The sequence below is a fragment of the Anoplophora glabripennis genome, unplaced genomic scaffold (genome assembly GCF_000390285.2).
Source record: "Anoplophora glabripennis isolate ALB-LARVAE unplaced genomic scaffold, Agla_2.0 scaffold287, whole genome shotgun sequence".
Taxonomy (NCBI): Eukaryota; Metazoa; Arthropoda; class Insecta; order Coleoptera; family Cerambycidae; genus Anoplophora; species Anoplophora glabripennis.
This window is the reverse complement of record NW_019416441.1, coordinates 293,560-300,208: the sequence shown is the minus strand read 5'-3', so window position 1 is coordinate 300,208 and position 6,649 is coordinate 293,560. Positions and strand designations below refer to the sequence as shown.

Here is a 6,649-nt window from a genome sequence, read left to right as displayed (position 1 = left end):
ATAAATCAACAATCTGTTTCAATGCACTTTGAATAACGTTGGTACCTTTTAACAAGGTCCTTAGAACCTATTTTTTTCTCTTTTCGAGTTTGCTCCAAGAGACCCCCAGACAAAATTCAACGTCTTAAAAAAACGCGGAACAAAGCATCAACGCGATTCGGCAAAACGTAAAATACAAATAGGCCCCAGTTTTTCCGTCCTCCGGCACGGTGCATTGTAGGTGAGGTGGGATTATTTATAAAGTGTGTCGAGTAAAGATAGCAAAACAGCTTGCTTCAGTTCGCATTTCGGTTTGTAGAGACGCGGTTGCTTTTTTACAGTCGGCGCTCAGACACGTGCGGTCTGGTGTTCGCGAAATTTTCGTATTTGTGACTTCAGTTCTATTTTGCCCATTTAGGGATTGATTTATTTCGTCACTGCACATCGTTAGCTGAGTAAGTTTATCATTTTGCATATAACCAATAAGGCATTTTATTGGATGCTTATGAAAAGTAAAAAGGAGTATTTTTTATTTTATTTAATTTATGTATAAATGCGCTTTTTAGTTAATTAAAACTGTTAATTCAAATTAATTCAATTTAGTACAGTATATTTTTTTTATATTCATATTACACCTCAACTATATACAGTGTGCCTCATTAAGAACCAAAACACCTCTCAAATTTTTTTTTTGACGTAAGATTTTAATAGTTTTATTTGTATACAGGGTGTCCTGGTACTCACGCGTTCTTTTTTCTTACAAACAATAATGGAATTCAATTCACCGAAAATTCAGTGTCGTTTTTTCTATTTTGTAGGTATTCTACCACTAGGTAAAGTGAAGGCGTGTACAATTTGAGACACCTTGTATATAATATGGCCTTCAGTGATTTTTTAGAAAGAATTTTTGGGAAAATCATCTTTTTTATAAGAACCTTGACACTTTAGGTAAAAAAGCGTGCAAATAAATTTATTTTTATAATTTTAGGCAGGACGTAAAATTTTAAGACTGTTATTGTTTGTCAATTATAATTAGAAGTGTCAGTAACTGGCTTTTTCATCTTGAGGCATTTTGATTTTTGCATTTTGCCTCTAGATTTTTAAATTGAAGCGACTACTTAAGTGTTCAAACTTTGCAATAAATGTTTTGTATTATAAATTAAAATTTGTAAATAAATAATTCTCAAAAATCGTTTCTACAAAAATTACAGCAAATCATAGATTGCCGAACCATCGTAATTGGTTTTTAATAAGTCACACTGTGTTTATTAACGATACGGATTTTTTTAAATGTTTCATTAAGTTACACTTTTAAAACGAACGAATTTTAAGTAATTAAGTTCATAAATATGTGTATTTAAATTTAATTATTGAGTGGCTCTAAACACTTAAGGGCCCCATATTCTTTAAATAGTGTTTTCCGCAAATTCAAATAATTTCAAACATTTAATAACTGAATAATCTAAAGCTTATCAAATAATAGGAATGTTATGTCATGCCATCTGGGTATTTTCAAAGACGCCGCAGTAAAACGAATAAACAGGTGCAAAAAACGATCAAACCATCAAGGTTTTAGGTACTGAAATCTACGAAAATACTAAATTCCACATGTAAATATTCTTATAACATTTACTTGCTTAGTCCTACATATAAAATTGTTTACTTTTATTTATAAGTACGTGAAAATAATTCTTAAAATGTGGGGTTAGAATAACAGCAAACGCATGTTTTACAAACGCTTTTTTTTAGTTATTATTTTATTTGAGTAAATTTAAATGGTAACAATGAATAAACAAAACATCAAGGATTTCATTTTTGTGCTTACTTTTGTTCTACACGTTTTACTTTTAAAGATTTCAGTACCTAAAAACGCCATAAATTTCACTATTTCTCGGCCGGGAATATGGCCACCTTAAGTCTCTTTAGTATAAAAATGCCCAACGAACCTTCTGAAGAGAATAAACAAATCAGAAGTATGATAAGGAAGTGTAGGTACCTAACGAATGTTACATAGTTCAAGGGTATCATATAGAATGGTGTCGCTTTAACCAAACTTGCTTAAACGAAATATGTCGAAAAAAAAGTTACAGGTTGCTAATGTTTCTTTTTTTATTTCTTGTTTTCTTCTTAACTCAGAGCCCAGTTAACCGATTTGAGCAAAATTTGCTTAGTTACTTTTAATGAAGTATACAGTGATTATGTTCCTATTAGGTTAAATCATACAGGGCGTTCATTTTAGTACAACCCTTTGTGAATATTCTTCTGTAACTTTTTTGTACGTTTAAAGTTTTACACGCAACTTATAAAAATAGGTAGAGAAACTAAGCAACAGCTAATTTTGCTCAAATCGGTTAACTGGGTTCTAAGTTAAGGAGAAAACAAGAAATAAAACAAGAAACTTTTAACACCCTGTAACTTTTTTACGACATTTCTCGTTTAAGCAAGTTTGGTTAAATCGACACCATTTGGGTTCTAGATTATACCCTTGAAGGTGACACCGTATTTGAACTATATACATTTTTAATTTGGCAAAACTTGTATAGTTGTTTTCATAATATAAAGCATTTTATTAATCAAATTACACAGACCAACAAAATTTAACTTTTTTTTGGAAGCAGAAATTTGAATATATTTTTCCGAAACATTTAGGTGTGCTGAATCCGAATCTGGCCGCAGAATGCTCTATCACGTCAGGTTTTTGAGATATCCTAACCTAAAAGTGCAAAAAACACTGTTTTTCGTCATATTTGAGGTTACGTAGTAATGCCATCTATTCTTTTTCAAAAAACTAATACATTGAATCTAAAAGTACAAAACTCCCTCCCTCGAATGCCGTTGAGATTGCTCAAATATTTTCTTTTTTTCGTTGAGATATCACGTGTTGAAATTTTTAAGTTTCTCAGTTTCTTAATATGCGAAAATCTACTAATTGTCCCTTCGACGTCAAACAGTTGATTGCAGTTCAGAAACTTCATACAAGATATTTGAGCAAACTCAACGGCATTCGAAAGAGGGAGCCTTGTACTTTTAAATTATACGTATTTTTTTTTAAAGAATATATGGCATTACTACATAACCTCAAATATGACGAAAAACAGCTTTTTTTGCACTTTTAGGTTAGGATATCTTAAAAAAAATGACGTGATAGAGCAATTCTGCAGCCAGATTCGGATTCAGCGCACCAAAATCCTTCGGGAATGTATATTGGTGTGTCTGCTTCTTGGCCCTTGTTGACCTGTGTTATTACTACTTACAAGTTTATATACTTTTTTGTTAATAATATTTAAATTCATATACAGAAGGTTTAGAAATACTGCAACAAAATTTGGGGACTGAAAATAGATATTCGTGAAAATGACATTTGACGGAAGTCACATATTTTTTGTGACATTTAGGCCCGGTACTTTGAGTTTCGGTAAAGCTTGATTAACTGATCAGGCGATTAGATTGCACATATACTGATTTATTTTATAAAGTATAATCACAGTCTAATCGCCTGATTAGTTAATCGAGCTTTAACCGAGACTCAAAGTACCGGGCCGAAATCGAACCAAACTTGTTTACTTTTACCTGTAAATTTATAAAACGTATTTTAGTACGAAAGCACGAGAAACCTATTTTTTTTCTCATATTTAGTTTTATAAATTTGCACATTTATTGATAACTAAAAATGTTTACAGGTTACATGAGAATCTCGGGCCTTGAGCCAAAAAAAATTGGATATTGCTTAAACTTAAAATATATAGACCTTCGAACGTATTACCTACTTAGCTAAAGCCATATCATAATTTCATGAACCGCAAACAAGTTTATAAATAAAATAATAGTAATAAATTTTCATAAAATCACAAGACCACTTGAAAAATAAGTTAATTCTATAAGTTATTGGTTTATTACTGAACCCATCCGTCTATTTCAACACTTTATTACTGTTTTCTCACTAGAAGTTAAAAACAATCATGAAAACTAGGTAGTTCAGCAATCAACTCCTAGCCCTATCGAGGTGACGCAATGATTGATGAGGATTTTAAAACGGACAAATTTTTTATAATACGATAGTAAAGATGCAATTGCTATGTCCACAGCAGTTTGTTAACAATAACTTGCGTATCAGTTTTTCTGAAAGCTTTTGAAAACTTTAAAAATATCGTTGACAACAGTAGAAAGTGATCGTTGTTTTTCCCACTATGTATAAAAAGGAGGTTTAGTGGTTTAGCAATGCTCAGTATAGAAAAATTGTTAGTCATTTAAAATTATTGACTTACCTATTTTTAGACCCACAAGCCGCTACTGCGTTATAGTTACGATAAAGTCTTATGCATAATCTGCAAAGACATGAAGTAATAAACCGAAGAGAATAGAAAAATGTTGACGTTTATAAGTTAAATATTTGCACAGTAGTTATCCTACTTATTACCAATATTTCGCAACTAAACAGTACATACTTAAACGGATTAGATATTCAATTGTTGTAGGCGATGTAAACGTTACAAGTTTGACGATAATTTAGGCCACTAATAAGCATTAATTTATGAGTTGTACTTGGAATGTTTTGTCAATAATATTTGGTACTTAAGGAGGATCGGGTACTACGAAAAAATGCAGCTAATTTCGTTTTTTTGAGATAAATTATTTTTGCAATGGGAAATCAAATTATCGATTTGCTTTTGTGATGAAAATTTGATTATTTAACATGGGAAATGCTATGATGCATTCCCTTACAATCGAATGAGTTTTTTTCTAAAATTCGAAAAGTTTTCTACATAACTTGGCAACCCCGCACTAAAATGTTAAACTGTTTATATTGACATATACAGGGTGGTCCGAATTTTATGCAGGAAACTTCGGTGACAGATAGATCTCTTTAAAATAATAGGAGTTTGCCTTATAAACATAGGTCTGGAACGGCCTCATTTTAGAGATACAGGGTGTTGAACTTGTTGAAAAAAATTTTTTGTTTGTTTATATCTCAGGAATCTATTAACCGATCTCAATAAAATTTGGTACAAATAATGTACGATAGTAAGCCTTGCATTCCCTAAAATATGAGCTTTAAAGGTTTAACCAGTGGTGTACAACTGGACAGGGGTCACCCCCTGTTTATAAAAAAAAGCTACGCCACTGTATTTTTTACAAGTTATTGTAACGGATTCATATTCTAATACACTAAATACGTAAAAAAGGTAACTTGAAATTTTTCCCTAAGGTTCACCATTTTCAAGTTATTCATACAAATACAATCCCCTTGTAGCAGACACTTCAAATCATATTACAAACATATTTATGGTTAATGGTGTGTTTTAGTTTTCCCTGGAGGCATTATCTTTACAAATAAGAACAATTTAAATCAAAATAATAATAAAAATACATTTACCAAGCAACAACAACTAAACAAGAAACAAAATTAACGTTACGTATTTACAGCAATTGTTTAAAATGTGAACCACCTACATCGATACATTTCTGACATCTTCTATTAATGGAACTAGGTGGTGTTTTTTTTTAATTCATTACACCGTCTTCTATTCGCTGCGGTAGTTGTGATCTATTGGAGTAAAGTAAACTTTTCAGGTAGGTCACCCCAAACATAGAAGTCCAGGGAGTTTAGATCTGGCGATCTGGCTGGCCAAGACACTGGACCCTCTGCCCCATTATGGTTGACATTGGCATTTGGTCTTCTACCTATCCATCTCATATAATTTTCATTAAGACATTCTTGTATTATTCTCCTAAAATGCGCAGGAGCACCATCCATATGTATTCAGCTATTTTCTCTTATATTTAATGAAACATCCTCTAATAATTCAAAGAGATGGTTTTCTAGAAAGTTTAAAAATGACTCCGAATTTCATGAGTATTTTCTTGTGACCAAATATCCAGATTGTGAAAATTCACTACCCGTCGTCTTGTGATCGGTCTAAAGTATTTCTAGTAAGAATTGAAACAACCATTGATAAAAATTCAGGCGTCTCTCGGCATCTCCCGGAAGTAAATTTTGCACAGGTTGTAAATGGTACGGATTTCTGCCATCGTTACTTAGAACTTTTCAAATTTTCGATTTACTCACCCCAAGTTGCCGAGACGTTCTTCGTGTACTTAGCCGAGAATCGTCGTACAATGTTCTTAAAATTTGATTTCTGTGCCTTTCATTCCTTTGTCATGATTTTCCAAATATTGTTTTAATCCAAAAAGATGAAAACGATGAGTGTAAAGAATTTTGGTGATGTGCTTACAAATTGCACTTACTTTTAAGCATAAACATAAATATTCTTGTAATATGATGGTTAGAAGTGTCTGCCACAAGGGGATTGTATTGGTATGAATAACTTGAGAACGGTAAACTTTAGGGAAAAAATTCAAGTTACCTTTTTTACGTATTTTGTGCATTAGAATATAAATTCGTTACAATAGCTTGTAAAAAATACAGTGGCGTAGTTTTTTTTATAAAAAAGGGGGTGACCCTGTCCAGTTGTACACCACTGGTTGAATCTTTAGAGCTCATATTTTAGGGAATACAAGGCCTACTATCATACATTATCTGTACTAAATTTTATTGAAATCGGTCGATGGATTCCGGAGATATAAACAAAAAATATATTTTTTTTAACAACTTCAACACTCTGTATCTCTAAAACGAGGCCGTTCCAGACCTATGTTTATAAGGCAAACA

General features: G+C 31.9%; 1 protein-coding gene across 1 annotated transcript in view; it reads left to right on the top strand.

Annotated features, from left to right (window-relative positions):
• The first annotated feature begins 265 nt into the window (after window positions 1–265).
• Window positions 266–6,649, top strand: part of LOC108905132 (tissue inhibitor of metalloproteinase) — a 95,361-nt gene continuing 88,977 nt past the window's right edge. The window contains exon 1 of the mRNA XM_018707905.1: window positions 266–434. The gene's annotated coding sequence lies outside the window, so the exon portion shown is untranslated. The remainder of the gene's footprint in view (window positions 435–6,649) is intronic.